Consider the following 22,142-nt stretch of genomic DNA (forward strand, 5'->3'; position numbering starts at 1 on the left):
TAAAATATGTCATTAACAAAATCGACTAGTAATTCATAATTACTTGTACCAAAACGGTTTACCAAATTATAAATTACAACGTCTTGTATTTATAATAAATTATTCATTCAATTTCAATTGTTTCGTAAACAATAATTTTATCCAAGTAATAAAACAATTCGATTACTTAGACCGTATCTAATTTAATCGAATTACAATGAGACACGTTAATTTTACTCACAAAATTATCCGTCAATTTTAAGCAATTTAATTAACTCGTATCGGCATACGATTAATTAAATAATCAATTAAGAGTATTTCCCTATAGGTATGACCTAAGGGGATCAACTGATCACCACCGTCGCACTACGAATGTCAAACTCTAGTCAGCCAATCATTACCGATATGTGTGGACCAGTTGACTGTAAAATATTACATCCCACATGTATTCTTAAAATGAGATTTAAACATGTGATCATCATGATCGACAGTTGTGATCGCATTATTGTCGAAGGACACATATTCCAACAATCTCCCACTTGTCCTCGACAAGTGTGCGTCACCAATTCTCTTGTCCTATTACTATCTCCCACTCAATGCAAGGTGTCTTTCAGGTCGTACTTGCAAGTGATCATATCGAGAGTGGTTTCTTCTATCTGGAGAATAACTGATTGACCGGAATTATCTACCATAGATACCTTCCGAGCGTGGCCACGCATTTCCAGTTCATTACTCCTCGAGTGGCCCTGAGATATTGTTATAACCCTGACAAGGGGTGGACAATTCCTATCGCACTTATTCCCTTTGACTAGCCACAGCCATCATAACCCAAAATATGCCCATTTGACCCCATTTACGAAGGTCGTAGTAACATAAATCAAAGTTAATCTGAAACTGTGCCACCTTAGGCGAACAGTCTTTAGTCAAAAGAATCGACTCATTAGAATACTATAGTAGCTCTCGCCACGACCAGGCTATATAAATTTGCCAGAACTCTATAAGCGGTCATTAGCCCGACAAAGTGTTCCTAACAGTCTGCCTATGTGATCGAATAGTCATTCTCATATGACTCTATGGCACTTGAACTTGCCATCAATCGCATCACACTCTAGTCACTTCGAGACGTCACCTCATACAAGCGACTATGGGCAAATACCATGTTAATCCGAGTTCACTTTAACGGGGTTCAATATTGTCTCTACAACCCGTTTGGACGTAACAAGGTATAAAAGGAGTTTTAGATTTAAAAACTCGAACGACAAATGTGATTATCACATAGGAATAGTCAATACCTGATTACTACTTCATGTTTTTATAATCCATTTTCATCATATATGTAGTTGTTCATCTCAATGCAATTGAAATGACATATGACATGACTCATCATGTTAAGCCTATGAGAAGGCTTTGGTTAGTAGGTTTTATCAACTTCTTGTACCTTACTCAACCTTACTACATACTCGTTTTCCTTTGTAATGTATACATTTGCATTACAAAATTTTTTGAGTACGTGTCTAGATCTAATCTAGACATAGGCCCTCTAGCCTTAGAATAGCTCCCACTGTTTTCACAGTGTGCGGGACTCATCCTTCTTGCACATCTTATGATTGCAAGTGTACTCAATTTCCGTTGTAAATATCTCTCATTGTTCTTTATTGCCTGGAACGATTCTAGCAAATCTTTTTCTTAAATAATATAGCCACAATGGTTCCTTAACCATCTTTAGGTGTTTCGAATACGGTTTTGTCGGAAACCATGCGCAATCTCAATTGTCAATTGTCATTTGTGTAACACCCTTATACAAATTGGTGAATTGCATCAAAACACTTAACTTTACACCCTTAATGCTTCTACAAGCACTTAAAGATAATCTATATGGCTACTTGGTAACTATTACTTGAATTCGATTTTAAAACAATTCATCATACTCAAAGCATATGAAGTGTTATACATCATTACATATTCAATTGATCCGGCAGCGGAAGCAAATGGCATCAATCAAATATGTTCAACTCGATTGAACTAGTCATGAATCTTATCAACATAAGACTTCTTATTTGACGCTAATATCATGTGGATTTATCTCCATAAATCCGGATATTAAGATGTATTAAATTTCTCCAAGTCTTAAATCATTCCCAATGATCAATATGTCATCCACATATTAGACTAATTAAAATTTCAGTAACTCCCACTAAACTCCATGTATAAATACAACTTCTTGACTTATCGAGAAAGGTTTTATAACATGATCAAAACATTTATTCCAACTCATTGATGGCCTACTTAAGACTCTCTCTTAAGTTTCACATTATCTTAGGATTGCAAGAATCTACAAAACTCAAGACATGTATTGAATACATTCCTTCTAATTGAAGAAGTGGGTTTTAGATTCACTCGCTATATATCTCATAATGAAACACAATCCCTAAGAAGATCGAAATAGACTTAAGCATTTCAACTAGTGCAAAACCCTTTGCAACCAATCAAGCTTTGATATCTAACAATTCACTTGGAATTTATTTCGGATTTTCATGGCTCTAAGCTTTGTATTGAGTTGTGACTTAAACACTCTTATGTAAGTCATATATTCATTACTTTCCAGAAGTAACTTGAATCAAACAATTTCTTTGTAAGTTGTAAGCTCTTTACTTTCTTAAAAGTAACATGAATTCATCATCTTCAACAAGTGATGAATTTAACCTCCTAGGTTTCGAAGAAACAACGTCATGTAGCCAAGAAAGACCAGTTTCTTGCGACATACAAATTTTGACACAATTATTTTGTGGCTCTTGAATAATTTCTCCCACTCTGTCTTCTAGAAATAAACTTGTATTCTAGAAAGACAGCTTTACGAGCCACAATCCTGTTGTACTCGTGATTATTGTAAGGAAAAATGAGCATTTGTTTCTTGTGTAAACTTTCAAACATGGTACTCTACCATTTCATATCTCATATGATTCGTTTTAGATTTAGTGGAAAAATAATTTAGACAAAATGATAAAATCCCTAAAAGGATCAAGTAACTCAAAGTAACTTGATTGAAATCCAAACCATATTGAATAGCGTTTGAATTCTTTATGCAACCACACATTATCCCATAATGCGTGCTAAGAGAGATTTATTTGTGATACTATATCACATTTCCTTTGGCTTATATCAATGTCTTCACTTTGATAATCCCATCACGACTAAATCGTGATTCCTGGAACTCTTTGAACTTCTTCAAACGATTTCTCTATTCACCTTTTTAAGTGAACACATTAGTGTCAACTCAAATCGTTGGTAAAAGAAAATGATCAACCTATTCTGGATTAATGATTTACATTCTCGATCTCCTTTTCGACCAAAAGGCACGAGATATCTTGCTTTGAATACAAGATGCACATATATCATAAGATTAACAATCTAATGGTTCCAAGAGTACTCGATAACTCTTTGCGTTCATCATTCGAGAATTTAAGGTTTAATCTTGGGTTACCAATTTGAGTCTTGTATCATCTACATGATATATCATTCTAGTTTGGTTTAGAACATAATCACCTTGATAATGGGCTAGCCATACATCAAATCATGGTGTATAGGGTCACAAAAGTGAAACCTCTTTTGTATCTTAACAAAATTATATTCTTATCTAGAGTTTATTCACTTAATAGTCATAATTAAGGTATAAATATAAACCCAAAACTAGATTGAGTACACAATGACTCTATCTCTCAACATCACTGTTGCTAGTCGTCATATTCTAATCATCCTATGTATCAAATACAATGATGAAAACCACCACTGGTTTCCAATATTGACGAAGTAGTATTAGCAAAATTTATGTCAATCAAATAAACATTTAAAGAAGAAGGTCCCATTCAATGTCCCACAACTAACTTGTTGATTCTTCAATAATTTGGGGTAGTTTCCTTTCTAGCGTCCAACAATTAAGACAATGGAAACTTTATCGGTCGGGATTGATAGGTTTAGTATCGTTATTCTCAATAACTTAACTTTTAACATTACCTTGTATCAATTCCATTCTAATTTTACTTCTTAGAACCTCGTCCTTTTCTTAACGGTTTAAGAGAATGCTCCCACTCATTTCAATGAGTCTTTGCTTAGAGAAGCAAAATCGAATTTCATGAAGACTACACTTCATTCGTTCGTTTAGTCTTAAAACTTTCATTGAAGTGGTTGCGGTATTTTGGTCAATTTTGATTTCCAACAAATCTAGTTACCAAAATGATGTAACGTTTTAAAGTACTTAACTCACTTAAGCACATGAGAAACAATTCATTGTAAGTAGATATGTTAGTCAATAATCAAAAACTCTTTTGATGACGAATAACTTTTATCTATACTCTTCACAAGAGATCCTTCCAATGGATAACACGAGGTTTTAGAAGAAAAAATCATATTTGTCTTTAGTTACGATGTTTTAATGGAGATTTGAACTAAAAATCAAAATGATATCGTATAATTTGAGGTAAAGAAATAGAACAATATGACAACGGAATAATGAAAAACAGAACATTTGTCGTTATAATAATATTTGTAAATAATTTAACAAATAAAGCATTTATATAGTGACATCTACCCAACTATAATAAATGATTTCAAGAACCAAATTCATATTAACTTGGGCACGGTAGGGCCGATTCATCCCTTATCAATATAACTCGGTGGATTAACTCTTTAATCGATTCTACTTTTAGAACTCTTGGTCGATAAAATTACATTAATATTTATCTTTAGCCCAATACACATCGGGTTATGGTCGAGAATACTTTAGTTGAGTTCAACCCAAATTTCGAATAAATGTGTCCATGATCCAAATCCACATCAACTTGGGCACGGTAGGGCCGATTCATCCCTTATCAATATGAATTCGGTGGATAGACATTTATCACCCACTATCCCTACGTAACAAGGTTTGTACCCCGGTATGGCCGAGCGCACTCCCTCATGAAATAGGTTTTCATGGTTTCTACTTTTTGGTAAGGCTAAGTCTCAATTGTTTATTTTAGCGAGAGGTCGTGTCAATTTATTATCTATCACGGTTTAAGTGAACTAAAGCGGCGAACTACGATAATTGTAATTGACACGGTCGATAAACTCGATTTAAAATGCATGTTTAGTTATGGCGATTTAGCGATGCATGCAACATATAAATAAAATGCAAAGCATAAAGAAATAAAATCCTAGTATGGCCTTCCTAAAATAGTAAATCTAATAAACTATTACAAATTCGGAAACCAACTCCTTTGGTCCCTTGAACTTCGGTTTTGGCACGCATTTCAAGACAACACTTTCTTTGATGGATCGCCTTCTCGAATGGCACCGTCTTCAAGGAACTCCGGAATAATAAATTACAAAATGAATTACATAATTTTCTATTATACATTTGTAATTAAAATAAAAATAAATCTACTAAATTACAAAACGGTGATGCGAGATCACAATAATTACAACCGAATCGATATTCTCATACATTTCGGGTAATACCAATTAAAACTAAGGCCATACTAAGTAAAATTACCTAATTCAAAAATTACATAAAATTAAAATATGACAATTATAAATAAAATGCAGCATTATAATATGTATGAACATGCTAAATTTTATGCTAAATCGCCTTTTAAGAGCCAATATCGTATATTTATCGGTTTTCATGGATTTGCGTGATTATAACTTGTTAAAATCACAATAATTACATAAATTCATATTTATATACAAGTTAACTACCCTAACCATCTTAGGACTCAAAAATTAGTCTCCACTAACATTTTGACAATAATTAAAATTGATTTCTGAATATTGTTCATAAATGGCCCCAAAATACAAAATTATGCTATAAACTTCAAATTAAATTACAAAAATTTCAAATAATTTCGAAATTTGAAATCTAAACTCATGAACATTCTGGAAAAATACCATGACACTCATAATATTCAAAACTTAGGTTAAAAATTTCGAAAATTTATCGAGAAAAACTATGTTGCGGTTTATCGGTTTTAACAATTATGACCATAAAAATATGAGAAAAATTATTTTTCTCAACTTTTCACTTTTAGATCTAAAATATATGATAAAATGCAACATGTGACGTTTTTTCTTTAGTCATGAAGTATGTTTTAGCATTATTACTAATTATAGTCACTATTTATGTGATTTTTCATCAAAAATTCATAAATCATGCATAAAGACTTCATTATAGCCAAATATTTTACACACATCTTGTAAAATTGCATGTGACAACATACCAAATTTCCATGACCAGATTCGAAATATAACTCATATTAACCTATTTACCCATTTAAATAAGATTTTGACTTAAGAAATCCATATTTCGAGCAAAACAACTCATTTTAACATGAAAATTTACAGGCCATCAGTAGATAATATATGTGAAAACATATCCAAAAAGCACTGAAATATTCGAAGTTTAGCGTTTTTTCGTCCAAAAATGACATTTTTATCATAAAAATCACATTTTAATGCCAATATTATACAAAATGAACAATAAAATCCATAAATAAACCAAAATGTCCTAAAAATCACTTAGGACCAGAAACTTTTAACATGCAAAGTTATTTTAAGGTTTATCTTCATAAATCCAAATTAATTAGTTTTGTATGTTAATCTCATAACTCGAAAAAACTATAAACCGATTTGCATGCAAACAACCTAAGGCTCATGATACCGCTTGTTAGAAAACATTAATCTCATTAATTAACATATTCATATATGAAATAATTTATTTAGTCATAAAATAAATGTTAGATCTTATGCATGCAAACTAAAACAAGATAAGAGAAGAAATCGTCTTTCTTACTTAGGGATTTCGGATTAAAGGGCACCAACAAGATCTCCTTCTTGTTAGTTCTTGAGCTTCCTTATAATGGATGAACAAAAGGTCCAAAATATAACCTCTCCCAAATGTATATACCCAAGGAAACCTCTTAATAACTAATATTATTTTGTACTAGAAATAATACAAGTCTTACTTAAAATTTGAAACAAAATAAATTTTGTTCTCCCTTGATTATTTCGGTCAAGAGAGGAAAGATTTATGAGGATTTTATTTCTCTAAATTTTCACAAATTATAGAGAGAATATCTTTCTTACACTAGAAAAAAATGTTAGATGAAGTAATGAATAAAATTAGAGGAAACCATTTTGTTTCTCATAGTGGAAAACCGGTGGGAGGGGTGGTAGAGGGAGCCAATGCATGAGGCTCATTTTCTTCCCAAGAAAAATAGGGTTGCATGGCTACTATTAGGCTTAAATCATCATGTTATCCACTTAAAATAAAAACACAATATATTCCTCAAACACCCTCCATTTTCGGCACATATACATAAAATGGGAGGTCCATTTTATTTTGTCATTTGTCAATTGTAACATATGTGACATGTTACTTGACTTATGAAATTGTAATGTATTTTTAACATATTAAAAATCAACATACTCATAAAATATGTCATTAACAAAATCGACTAGTAATTCGTAATTACTTGTACCAAAACGGTTTATCAAATTATAAATTACAACGTCTTGTATTTATAATAAATTATTCATTCAATTTCAATTTCAATTGTTTCGTAAACAATAATTTTATCCAAGTAATAAAACAATTCGATTACTTAGACCGTATCAAATTTAATCGAATTACAATGAGACACGTTAATTTTACTCACAAAATTATCCGTCAATTTTAAGCAATTTAATTAACTCGTATCGGCATACGATTAATTAAATAATCAATTAAGAGTATTTCCCTATAGGTATGACCTAAATGAATCAACTGATCACCACCGTCGCACGACAGTAATGTCAAACTCTAGTCAGCCAATCATTACCGATATGTGTGGACTAGTTGACTGTAAAATATTACATCCCACATGTATTCTTAAAATGAGATTTAAACATGTGATCATCATGATCGACAGTTGTGATCGCATTATTGTCGGAGGACACATATTCCAACATAGTTAAGGGTCAAAAGGCAAATATGGCTAATGTGGAGTTAAATGGGTAAAAATGGAAGAAAAGGGAAATTGTAAGCACCTCCCTGCATGTGACACCAACTACTAACCCGAATGTATGTAGGCAAAAAGCAATTGAATTTCATATACGTGCAAATTAATGATACATGTTATGCAAGGAGTAACTACTCTCAATCCTACATGAAACTGGTCACAAATGACACCGGTTTATACGACTCTAGATCTTAGAATATATAAGTAGTTTGCCAAAATTTCAGGTCAAGTCTATATGTCCAGCTAAATTTTAACATTAACTCGTAGATTATGCAACAAGACAAAGCTAAAAGGAATAATAGTTTATGCAAGGCTTAAGCAAAAAGACAATTGCAGTGCAATTTCATCATTGAAATCTACCGTTCCGACTCGACCTATATGCAAAAATAAACGTGAATTTTATTGAATTTTTCGAATTTTCTAATTTTTTTGAGACTTTTTTGAATTTTATAAAAAATAAACAAGCAATGCATACAGAAATTAAACGTGATAACAGAAATGCAATAAAAACATAAATGCAGACACAGATATGGATGCATAATCTCCCCAAACCAAACCGTACAATGCCCTCATTGTACTAAAAAAAACAGGGAAAGGAAATGCAAACTAAAAAAAGGAGAGAGTGGAGATGCGGAAAACTCACAAGAGTACGCGAAGTAGGGACCTCCCCAAACCGACCATGAACATGGGAGGTACGTATAGCTTAGTAGCATCGTCACAGGAAGTAAATCAGCCAAATTCACGCGATGGTACTCGATCGAGAAGATTTAGTGCTCGATCGAGTACATTAGATTGCATAAGCTGTCGATCGAGGAAGTAGGGCTCTCGATCGAAAGATCCTCTTTGGCAGGCACTCGATCGAGAAGAAGCTTTGCTTGATCGAGTGAAATCACCAACAAAAGGGTTCGATCGAGTATATAAAGTACTCGATCGAGCCATCCATAATAGATTCCTGCAAAGATGCAATAAACAGCCCGCGAAACTAACAAAACAAGCTAACTGCTTCAGTCTATGGTTTAAAAAACCAATTATTACACACAACTATGATGTTTAACAAAACAACTAAAAAAAATAAATATCCGGGTTGCCTCCCGGGTAGCGCTAGTTTCAGACAGGTCCCAGCTCGACCTTTTTTCTTCTTCATCGAGCCTCTCTAATTTAGCCTGGTCAAAACAGCTCAAGGCGCGCAGCAACCGATCAAATAGTTGCGCATGTGCTACACAAAACTGTAAGTAGCACCATAGTAGAATAACGACATAGGAAATTGAAATATACCACCGTTTAAGCCTAACAAATTTCCTATGACAACTCCTAAATTTATCAACAAAATAAAGGAACTCAGGAGCAATTAGGAATAATCTAAGGTACCGTTTTGGTTTAACGAATATATGACGACAAAAATGGTGAAAATTTAGTAACTTATTCGTCCATACGGGAGGGGGTAGAGCATCAAAAGAAAAAATAGGAGTCATATGAGTGATGTGACCATAATTGGCGCATATTTAGCCCCCAAATTAGCCTTGTTTCCATGCTTTTTAGTGCTTATTTGGGTCATTTCTTATCTTTAGTTCTTTGTTTTGCATATTCTTTGAGATTTTGATCCCTTGGTAGGAAAGGAGTAAGAATCTTGCATTTTCATGGCAAAACGAGACTAAATTGATCGAATTCAATGACCAAGCATCAAGGAGAGACAAGATTAGAAGGCCTTTGTACATATCATAGTAGAAGAGCAATGTTGAGGAAAGATCCTTGAGTCCCCAAGGAAATCCCCAAGGAATTTATGAAGAAAAGGGAAGAAAAGAAGAAGTTACTATGCTGACTGACAATCCGAGCGGATTGTCAACAATCCGCCCGTCCAGCCTTTGCACAATCCGAGCGTCCCGTGCCAGAATCCGCTCGGATTCCCCCTCAACAATCCGACCGGATTCCCCAGAATCCGCTCGGATTCCACCGCCCAAATCCGGCCGTCCCGACCTTATTCCGCCCGGATTTCTTCACAAAGACGGGTTGTCTTCTTCAAGCTACGAAAAGAGAAGCCCTTCTCTCAGAAAATACCGGGTCCTCCTTGCTCAACTTAAAAAGTGTAATTACTAGTTTAGCCCTTAGTTAACCCTAATGCATCCTACCTAATTTTCACTATAAATACCCCATTAGGCTAATTAGAGGAGCATGTTCTTCTTATCAATAATTAGTGTAGTTAATATCAATCAAACCTCTCTTCAATATTGTAATCAAGTATTAATCAAGTTTTAATCCAAGTTTTAGTTCTTTAATCTCTCTTTTGTTCATCCTTTATTTTGGGTAATTGAAGATTATTTGGGTTATTATTGGGAGATTGACAACCTCTCAATCTAGCATTCAAGTACTTCTATTATTCTTGCTTTATTATTGGAATCATTAGTAGGTATAATCTCTTAATCCCTTTTTAATTATTGTTAATTACTTTCATTTATTCATCATGTTTCATATTGTTGGTATGATTGATAACCTTGCTAGCATGATCAACATGATAATGAGTGAGTAGTCTCTTAGCTAGGGTTAATGGGTGATTAGGGGAAACCAACATGGAGTATGATTCATGCTTAAATTAATATGCTTTCATGTTTTATTTGCTTGCTTGTTTTGATCTCAACTCATGCACATGTTATATTTGATGAAATGCTAAGCCTATGAATCCTTGCATTTACTATCATCTCCTATCTTTTCAATGAGACTTGTAAGACATAACCCAACTCGAGTCTCATTAGACCATGCATGTTGTTGAGTTGGGAAGATTAAGTCGACTTGTAGGTGTTGTACAATCTAATCGATTCGGCTCCGGGACCCAAACTTTCCTAGGATTGTAAGATATAACCCAACTCAATCCATCACAACAATAATTGCTTGCTTATAATTTGAGAACATGTTTGTATGATCATATCCCATGATTCCCCTATGACCCCATGACACCCTAGTGCTTTTAATCAATTGTTTACACCCCTTTTATTCATCTTGCTTGTTTATTTTCATTGTTATTCTAGTTTAGTAACCTTCTACATCAACCCAATTTGTGACACCCCTTAGACACCACTAGTTACAATAGAAATCTCATTTCAACTCCCGTCCCTTGGGATCCGACCTTTACTTGCCTCTTTACTAATTGTAGAGTTGCTTGTCAAGCTATAAATTGTGTTTTGATTCGACCGTGACCAACGACCACATCTTAATTTGTGAACACTTAGCGGGATCGCATCAAAAATGGCGCCGTTGCCGGGGACGGTGTTTGTTTGACTCAGATTTCTTTTTATTGTTATTAGTTGTGTCTTTCTTCACCTTGAGGAAGTAAAACTCCTCAAGGTTTGTTCTAATTGTTTTTGAGTTGTTTGATATTTTGCATGTCTAGAAGGTTACAAAGTGATTTGTTACCTTTTGACCGTGAAATCGAAAGAACCTTGACGAACAATAGGAGACTTGTTAGGAGGAATTTGAGAGGTGTTGGTGAAGTTGTTCAACCCACTAGTGAGTTTGTCAATCCTTTCGCAATAGAAGGAGAAAAAAACCCATTACACAATATCCCCACAAAATCCACCTACAATGCCAAAATTCTCGTCACACTCCGTACCCACCAAGGAGAATCTACCGAATGGTACTCCTACACCGCAACATCTCACCGGAAATTTTATTGCCAAGTCCGCCTTCATCTAACTAGTTGAGAGGAGCCAATTCGGGGGAATGCCTAGTGAGGATCCTCATTCTCATATGGAAACCTTTTGCGATTATTGTGATGCTATCTCTCAAACGGGCGTGACTCAAGACCAAATTAGATGGGTCTTATTTCCTTTTTCCTTAATCGGCACCGCAAAGCAATGGTTGAAGGGCCTTGATAAGGCCACCCTTGGAATAGATTCTTGGAAGAAGTTGGCTCTAGCTTTCTACAAAAAATTCTACCCACCGGAAAAGACCAACATGCTAAGAGCTCAAATTACGGGTTTTAAGCAAAGGGATGAAGAGTCTTTGTATGAAGCTTGGGAGCGGTTCAAGAAAATTTGTCGCTCATGTCCTCACCATGGACTTAGCGAATGGTTTTTGGTGCAACAATTTTGGAATGGTTTATATGAAGATTCTAGGAACATTCTCAATATGGGATCGAATGGGATGTTCACCGAGGTTGATGACAACCAAACTTGGAACAAGATTGGGGAAATGGCGGTCCATAACTCACAATATAGTAGGCCTCGCAAGGCTACTAGAGGAGGAAAGTATGAAGTGGACTCCGTTACTCAATTGGGTGCTCAACTTAGTGCTCACATTGACACAATCAACTTGAAGTTTGAACAAGCTATGACTAGACTTGAGGAGAACTCAAAATCATCAAAGCATCATGTCAATGCCATGACGGCATCCTCATCAATCCCAAGTGGGATATGTGAGAATTGTGGAACTTTGGGTCATGACCCAAGTGAGTGTAGGGGAACAACCGAACAAGTTAATGCTTTCCAAGCATATAAAAGTGGTACCCCTTATTCAAATTTTTACAATGAAAACACCAAGTTCCATCCAAATCTCTCATACAAAAGCCAAAATGTTCAAAACCCTCAAACAACATACACTCCACCACCCATGAGAAACCAAAATCAAAGACCCTTTTACAATCAAAACCAAGGTTACCAAAATCAAAATCCATACAATCACCAAAATGACCAAGGCTTTGATGTCCAAAAAGCGGTCCTCCAAATGCAAAAGAATCAACAAGAATTTTTCACCCAAATGCAAAAAGATAGCCAAGCAAAAGAAACCACCATCAACAACATTCTAGCTCACACAAAGATGTTGGAAACACAATTGACTCAACTAGCATCTTCAAGCTCACAAAGACAAAAGGGGCAATTACCACCTCAAAGTAATCCCCCTAGACATGAAACGGTTAGTGCCATTCACTTGAGAAGTGGTACAAGGTATGAAGCACCAAAGAAGCAAGTTGAGGATGAAGTTGTGGAAGCTAGTGAAAAGGAAGAAATTGTGCAAAACTCCAAAGATGGAGAATCATCAAAAGAAGAAAGTTCAAAGAAAAATGAAGACAAGGCCAAGGCGAAGGAGCCCATTGTGATTAGACTTCCTTTTCCAAGTCGTCAAGCCAAGCCCAAATTTGATGATCAACTTGGAAAATTCATGGAAATTGTGAAGAATTTAGAAGTCTCAATTCCTTTCACGGAATTAATCAATCACGTTCCGGCCTATGCGAAGTACATGAAAGATATCCTCACAAAGAAGAAGTCGATCCGGAAACTTGAGACTATCGCCTTCACTAAGGTGAGTAGTGCAATACTTCAAGGGAGTTCACCTCCAAAGTTGAAGGATCCGGGAAGCTTCTCAATACCGTGTACCATTGGCGACACGACGATCAACAAAGCCTTATGTGATCTAGGGGCTAGTGTGAGTGTCATGCCGTACTCGGTAAGTAAAAGGTTGGGGATGGGAGAGCTTAAATGCACCAACATCACACTCCAAATGGCCGATAGATCGACGAAGACACCGTTAGGGATATGGGAAGATGTCCCCGTGCGAATTGGGAAGTTTTTCATCCCGGTGGACTTTGTCATTGTTGATATGGAGGAAGATTCCAACATTCCAATCATCCTAGGAAGACCTTTCCTACACACCGCCGGTGCGGTGATTGATGTGAAACATGGAGAGCTCACTCTAGAAGTGGGAGATGAAAGCATAACTTTTAATCTTGACAAGACTATGAGAGCTCCTCGTTTGCATAAGCCATGTTTCATGATTGATCATTATAAATAAAAAGATGAAAGGAAGAAATCGGAACTCCAATGGAGGAAGAAAGTCGAAGATGCTCCATTCAAAGAGCAAGTGAATAGTAACAAGGAGAGCTTGCAAAGCTCATCAAAATCAACCAAGGAAGAAGAGGATGGCCTCATTGGCCAAGAGAGGAAATTGGGAGAGTTGTCTCCATCTAAGCAAGAGATTTTCAATGATCAACTCAATGAAGTTTGTGGTCTTTGGGACGACGAATTTGAAGGGATTTTTAATCCCTACATTGGGCATGCCATCGATCATGATCAACAACAAGGGCCACGGTCTATTGAGGACCTCTACCATAATAATGAACAAGCTTTTGATTACTTCTTCAAGGTGTTGAGCAACATCAACAACACCTTGAACATGCCCCCTTGACATCTCATCGAGAATGAGAGTTTGGTGGAGTCCTCCCTAAGCCACCACTTGTAAATATTTCTAACTCCCTAACTTACATTTCAATTCTTGTATTGCATTTTTGTCATCTTTGGATTTTTATTTACTTTGATCAAAATAATTGTCATGTAAGAGAGAAGTGAGGGAGGGACTAACAATTTCAATTGATGTGTAGTGCCTTACCTTAGTGTGGGGATGGCAATTGCCTAGGCTATCCATGCCTTAGTAGTGCCCCCACAATGAAGAACACAAGACTTGAAAGAAAGAATGGAAGAATGATAAAGGGAATGCGCTGTGCACGGGTGGAACTGAATCCGTGTACATAGGGGAAGAATCCGAGCGGATTCCCAAGAATCCGCCCGTCTTATGCAATCCGAGCGTCCTGCAGGAAAGACGCCTGTCTTGAACTGAGCTGAATTTTGAGATTTTCTTGACTGTTAAAGAATCCGAGCGGATTCCTGAAAATCCGCCCGTCCTGAAGAATCCGTCCGTCTTGTCAGAAAGACGCCCGTCTTTGCAGCTGAGGAAAACAAGCAAATTTCTCTGGACAGAAATCCGTCCGTCTTTGGAAAAATCCGCCCGTCCCGTGTTCAGCAAATCCGAGCGGATTGTACCAAATCCGCCCGTCTTTAGGCGAGTTTTTGCAAAGGCAGAAGAAGCAGAATCCGCACGGATTGAGCCTAATCCGCACGGATTGCCCCTGCAGTTTTGAAATTTTCGGCTTCTTTATAACCCCTCCCACCTTCATTCATTCATTCATAAACACTACCCACAACATCAAAACCCTCATCCTCTCCATCATAAAAACAAAAACCCTCAACAACATTCAACAAAAACAAATCAAACCACCCTTCCAACAACAAATTAATCACTCCATCTTCAACAAAAATCAAAACCAAGAACAAAATCTTCAACCTTTGAGTCGATTTTTGTTTTCATAAAGGCAAAGCCTTTTACCTTCAAATCGATTTGGGCATACTACAAATTGAAGATTTTTCACTCTTTTCTTGGTTAGTTCATCAATGGCAAGGACTAAGGGTGCAACAAAGGCAACAAAGGCACCAAAGGCTAAGGCACTCTCACAAAGGCAAAAGGCTCTTCAAACAAAGAAAGCTTTGGCTGTGGTGGTGGCAACACCAAACTTGGAAGTGCAACAACAACAACAACCTTCTATGGGACCATCAACATCTTCTACTCCGGTAATTAATCAACTTTTGCATTATCCGGAGGTAACTTTTATTTCCGATACCCATAGAAATACCTTTGTCAAAGTTTGCTATGAAATCTATTCAATCCACCAAATTTATATGTGAAGATGCCTTGGAAAAATTGGGTGTTCTTGAACAAACAAAAGCCTTTTTCAAAGCCATGGGGTTGAAGAAATTGTTTGAAACAAAGGAATTGACATACCCCTCCCTTGTCTTGGAATTTTTAAGTTCTTTGAAAGTCACCAAAGTTGAGAATAGGGAAAATCTCGAGTTTCGTCTAGCTAATGTTAGTAGACGCATTACCTTTACGGAATTAGGTGAAATTTTGGGTCTTAGTGATGAATCGAGTTATCTTAAGCATTATGGAAAGTATGACCCCGAGCCTCTTTGGGAGGCAATCTCCGGGACGAAAATTTGAGGATTTTCATGCATGTCGTGCTCTTTTGGTCCATCATCCGGGCATAAGAGTATGGCACAAGGTTGTGGGAAATACCATAATTGCTAGGAAAGACACCAATCATTTCACAAGACTTGATTTTATTCTCCTTGAATCGGCTTTGAATATCGGAAGAATTCACACCAAGCCTTACAATTCTTTGAGGCTCTTGGTAGAAAGATGGCTTAATGTTGATAATGGGAAGAAGGGCACGACCGTTATTGTCAATGGCGGCCTAGTCACGGTCCTAGCTAAGCACTTTGATCCTAATTTCAATATGGATAAGAAGTACAAAGCAAAGGAAGGTGGCCATCTTATTGATATGCATATTATGATTAACAAGTTCAAGTGGGTTGCCCATAACCCCCTTGACACTAAATATGGATGGTTAACTAGTGAAGCTAGATCGTTCACCTTGCCCTCGAAGATTTGTCGCCTAAGTGTCCACCGGACCAATTATCTACTTCCCCTTTCCGAAGAAGCCGAGTATATCATTCAACAACAAAAGGGTGATCTTGAAACCCCCTCCTCTTCCATTGTCATACCACCTTACCCCTTTGAGTATGAAGAGTTCAAGCCGGAAGGAATTGAAATTGGGAAAGACTATATGACTCTTCTCATGCAAGCAATGCACAAGCAAGCCCATGAAGATCGGAAAAATGCGTATTTGGCTCAATATCCACCCCTCCTACATCTAGCTAGGCAAGGACTCCTTGATCCATCTTGTCCTTTGCCTAGTTGGGCGGATAGAGAAGTCTTATTTCCGGGTGCATCTAGGGACGTGGTGGGAGACAATGAGGTTGTTGGAAATGATGAAGAAGTTGATGATAATATTGAGGAAGAAGCAATGGAAGAAGAAAGGTATGGTGAAGATGATGAGCAAGATGAGGAAGAAAGTGAAGAAGCAAATGACAAGGAAAGTGGCAATGTGACCACTTCTCATGAGGGAAGTGATGATGATGATAGCATGATGGAAGACTAGCAAGCCTTGGAGACTCCTACACTCCCATGGTTTGTCTATATCTCTTTGTATTTTATTTCATTTTGATCATTGTTGGTTTAGTCCTAGCAACATCAAAGGACTCACACCTCGGTACGATTGAGGTGTTCTTATTTTATTGTTCCCATTTGTAAAATCCAAAATGACAAATTAGTTTCATGCATAGCATAGTGTGTGCATGAACTATACCCATCCTTGGACATTAGCAATAGTGTCTCACTCGGTTTGGGGAAGTTAATGCATACGCAACGGGAGGTAATCTAAATTATCCTCTCCGTCATAACAAAAACCATGCATCATGTAGTGTAGCTTAGTATAGATTGCATTTAGTATAGAAATCATGCATCATCTTTGCATAATTTCCATCATTTTGGCCATTGAGGACAATGCCCATATTAGTGTGGGGATGGGAATTATAACATTTAACTCTTATTCAAAAAAACCCATAAAAATTGAAAAATTTCAAAAATCATAAAAATTGAAAAAATTGAAAACCCAAAAACAAGTTCATTTCCTTTGTATATATTGTCTTGTATATATTGTGTTTGTTTTATCCTTGTTCACATTGATTGACTACGCCACATCCGAGACATGAGGATATTGAAGACCGCATGGTATGATCTTTCCAATCTCCTTTTTCCTCTTTATGTTAATGACTATGTGGCTTTATTTTGATTGATGCGGTAAAAACAATGTGAATTTAGGACTTACATTTAGATTATATGTCATATTAGTTGGTAGAATCATTTGCATTAGGATGTTTATATGTTAGTTGCATCATGGCATGTAGTTGCATGTTAGAAAAATTTTGTGAAACCGTATATTTGGGAAGCTTGACAAGTGTATATAGGCCCTAGTAGATGCTTTTTCTTCTTAAGACTTTGCTTGTTAGAATGCTTGTAAAACACCCTAGGATGTGTCATGCTAGTATCCTTTGACCCATGGATTAAGGCCTAGTCAAGAGTACCTTGTGGTGTGATAACTCCTTGGCTACCGTTTATTCCAAGGTGACCCTTGAAACCATGCAACCATCATTCATCCATGTTCTACCACATTTTTGTCATCAAAGGGAATGGGCACAAAAAGAAATCAATTTGAGTTCAATGAAATGAAAAGTGAAAGAAAGTTTGCAAAAATGCATCAAATGAAAAGAGGAGCAAAAATAGAACTCCTAAGCTTCAAATACAAGGCACCCTCGTTACTAATTGGGGTGACTTTGAAAATGTTCAAAAAGAAATGCAAAAAAAAGTTGTCAAGTATTGAAATGCCAAAAATCAAAAAGAAATGGCAAAGAAAGTGTTCTCAAATGTCAAATGCCACAAGAAATTGGGGGGAAAAACAAAAACAAAAGCAAACTCCCAAAAGTGAAACTCAAATATCTATTGATCCCTTTATCCATCATATCCATTTTTGTGCATGGTAGAGAGGGGACAACCCTTCTTCTTGTCTAGGCAAGAGGGGGAATTCCGCGATCCTCCAGTGTTTCTAACACCATAGGGAGTCTATTCTTGACAAAAGCATTTAACGATTGAGGACAAAGGTACCCTAGCTTGACACATTTTGGAGGTGATTTATTGGTATCCTTCTAGGCTTAGTAGTTTGAACAAATTGCATCTATGAAGGATTGTGTACCCTTGAATTGCTTCCCTTATAGATAATTTCCGCCACTTAGATGAGGAAAGTGGCTATTCTTTTTGTAGATGCATCCATTATGTGTTTTTGTGTGCTTAATGTTTGGATGTGTCGCCATTTTGGCAAGACCCACCTTGCCTTGCAAGAAGGCATCCTACTTCATGGTTGTCTTGTTGTGAGTTGAAGGGGCGGAGTGAGACCCGCTAATTGTCTCATATCGGCTATATTATTAGGATAGGTTAGTATTGGTCCTAGTCTTTGTCACCTCTTTACTCGGGACGAGCAAAGGTTCGGTTTGGGGATATTTGATGTGACCATAATTGGCGCATATTTAGCCCCCCGAATTAGCCTTGTTTCCATGCTTTTTAGTGCTTATTTGGGTCATTTCTTATCTTTAGTTCTTTGTTTTGCATATTCTTTGAGATTTTGATCCCTTGGTAGGAAAGGAGTAAGAATCTTGCATTTTCATGGCAAAACGAGACTAAATTGATCGAATTCAATGACCAAGCATCAAGGAGAGACAAGATTAGAAGGCCTTTGTACATATCATAGTAGAAGAGCAATGTTGAGGAAAGATCCTTGAGTCCCCAAGGAAATCCCCAAGGAATTTATGAAGAAAAGGGAAGAAAAGAAGAAGTTACTATCTTTGATCGACAATCCGAGCGGATTGTCAACAATCCGTCTGTCCGCCTTTGCACAATCCGAAGGCGTCCGTGCGAAATCCGCTCGGATTCCCCTCAACAATCCGTCCGGATTCCCCAGAATCCGCTCGGATTCCACCGCCAAATCCGGCCGTCCCGACCTTATTCCGCCGGATTTCTTCACAAAGACGGGTTGTCTTCTTCAAGCTACGAAAAGAGAAGCCCTTCTCTCGAAAAATACCGGGTCCTCCTTGCTCAACTTAAAAAGTGTAATTACTAGTTTAGCCCTTAGTTAACCCTAATGCATCCTACCTAATTTTCACTATAAATACCCCATTAGGCTAATTAGAGGAGCATGTTCTTCTTATCAATAATTAGTGTAGTTAATATCAATCAAACCTCTCTTCAATATTGTAATCAAGTATTAATCAAGTTTTAATCCAAGTTTTAGTTCTTTAATCTCTCTTTTGTTCATCCTTTATTTTGGGTAATTGAAGATTATTTGGGTTATTATTGGGAGATTGACAACCTCTCAATCTAGCATTCAAGTACTTCTATTATTCTTGCTTTATTATTGGAATCATTAGTAGGTATAATCTCTTAATCCCTTTTTAATTATTGTTAATTACTTTCATTTATTCATCATGTTTCATATTGTTGGTATGATTGACAACCTTGCTAGCATGATCAACATGATAATGAGTGAGTAGTCTCTTAGCTAGGGTTAATGGGTGATTAGGGAAACCAACATGGGGAATGATTCATGCTTAAATTAATATGCTTTCATGTTTTATTTGCTTGCTTGTTTTGATCTCAACTCATGCACATGTTATATTTGATGAAATGCTAAGCCTATGAATCCTTGCATTTACTATCATCTCCTATCTTTTCAATGAGACTTGTAAGATATAACCCAACTCGAGTCTCATTAGACCATGCATGTTGTTGAGTAGGGAAGATTAAGTCGACTTGTAGGTGTTGTACAATCTAATCGATTCGGCTCCGGGACCCAAACTTTCCTAGGATTGTAAGATATAACCCAACTCAATCCATCACAACAATAATTGCTTGCTTATAATTTGAGAACATGTTTGTATGATCATATCCCATGATTCCCCTATGACCCCATGACACCCTAGTGCTTTTAATCAATTGTTTACACCCCTTTTATTCATCTTGCTTGTTTATTTTCATTGTTATTCTAGTTTAGTAACCTTCTACATCAACCCAATTTGTGACACCCCTTAGACACCACTAGTTACAATAGAAATCTCATTTCAACTCCCGTCCCTTGGGATCCGACCTTTACTTGCCTCTTTACTAATTGTAGAGTTGCTTGTTAAGCTATAAATTGTGTTTTGATTCGACCGTGACCAACGACCACATCTTAATTTGTGAACACTTAGCGGGATCGCATCAATGAGATAGCGTACTAGCAATAATAATAAAATTATCGTTAACTACCTCAGTTTGGTTGCTCTCAACGTCGGAATCATTGATAAAAGAACGTATTACCTCTTCCGTGTTAGGAACAATCACTGACTCAGCTGTTTTCTCATTACCTTCCTCTGTGGGTTACGTCCCGTAAATCGCAGCCTCAAGCGCATCCAGCTCGGCTTTGAAAAGGGGAGATTCACCGTAACCATTGTCTTTGTCGAAATTGTCATCCAAAACGAACCAAGATGACGTTTCATTATGCTCCATGGCCAAACTAGTCGATCGAGTAAAAATAGGACTCGATCGAGGGCATTCCTCCTGAATTTTACTCGATCGAGTACATGAAACAGCTCGATCGAGAACTTCCTCAAAACAGTTGTTCGATCGAGTGGTATAATCTGTTCGATCGAACCTTTCCTCAGATATTTCGCTCGATCGACCACTATAATCAATTCGATCGAGTACTAGTCGCTGTTCAGTGCAGAAATCTTCAAGTGGTGCGTCGTTTTCTGATAGATCTTCGTAATCCGAGTCATCCAAATCATCAGTAGCGTCAGGCAACTCGGGTCCTCCATGGGAAAGACCACTCTCGGTGTAGGTAAAGTATACCTTCTCTGGTTGCCTAATATTCGACTCAGCAGCTAGCTGAGCTATTTGAGACTCCAGCTCAATGAGTAGAGCTTCTTTACGTCTATTGTCTTCTTGCAGTCGGAATGCAAGTGTCTTAACCAAAGATTTCAGCTCAGCAACGGCTTCTTTCTGTTTATCAGGAGGAGGAGCTTGTTGTTGCGGTGGCCAGACAAACGGAGGCTTTTGATAGCCTCTTTTATAAGGTAGGTGTGGCGGCACAACTACAGCGGAATGGCTAGCTTGTCTACGCTGCTTGAACGCATAAACCTCGTCATTTCCCGCTAAGCAAACAGCTGCATTGTGCCTAGCAGCACCACATCTCCCATAGTAAACCACCTGCTGCGCCATAGAATGGAACATAGGTGGAAAGTCAAAGGTACTCAAGCCTTCCCTTTGACGATATTTTACCTAGAACTGTCTAGGTAGGACCTGTAAGACCTATCAAAACAGCACTAAAGAAAAAGATGAGAACGGCCTCAAGGAATGAATTCCTTAAGGCTAAAGAAAGACAAAAATAAACAAGCAAATAAAATAGTTGCCTCCCCGGCATCGGCGCCAAAATTGGATACCGTCGTCAGGTACCAAAAATAAAACCTAAGTACACTAACAGAAGCTAGAAGTAAGTAGGGTCGATCTCCACAGGGAGGTGGTCACTATCTACTTGTCAATTTAGTCCGTCTGAGGTCACAAGATGGGGGTTTTGTAACTTGTTTGAACTAAACTAGTGAGATTAAGGGAAGAGAATTAAAGATAGGAGAAATTAACAAGAAAGAGAGAAAACTAGGATTGTCAGTTCATTAACGAACATCAGTTAATTGCAGTTAAGGTCACAGATCAGTCGATGTGTCGGTCTAAGGGGCAACGAATATCTCCTTCCGGTCTCAATTCGCCCTAAAATACTCTTAGCTTAGCTTCCGCCCTCACTAAAGCATCATATTGTTCACTGCGTGTCTCATCCCT

At 37.0% G+C, this 22,142-nt stretch overlaps 1 non-coding gene across 1 annotated transcript; it reads right to left on the reverse strand.

Moving 5' to 3' along the window:
• Positions 1-11,954: 11,954 nt before the first annotated feature.
• On the reverse strand, positions 11,955-12,061 carry LOC141589291 (small nucleolar RNA R71). The gene has a single exon (XR_012520237.1). It is a non-coding gene; the product is annotated as a small nucleolar RNA R71 (small nucleolar RNA).
• Positions 12,062-22,142: the final 10,081 nt, after the last annotated feature.

Source organism: Silene latifolia, chromosome 6, assembly GCF_048544455.1.
Source record: "Silene latifolia isolate original U9 population chromosome 6, ASM4854445v1, whole genome shotgun sequence".
Lineage (NCBI taxonomy): Eukaryota > Viridiplantae > Streptophyta > Magnoliopsida > Caryophyllales > Caryophyllaceae > Silene > Silene latifolia.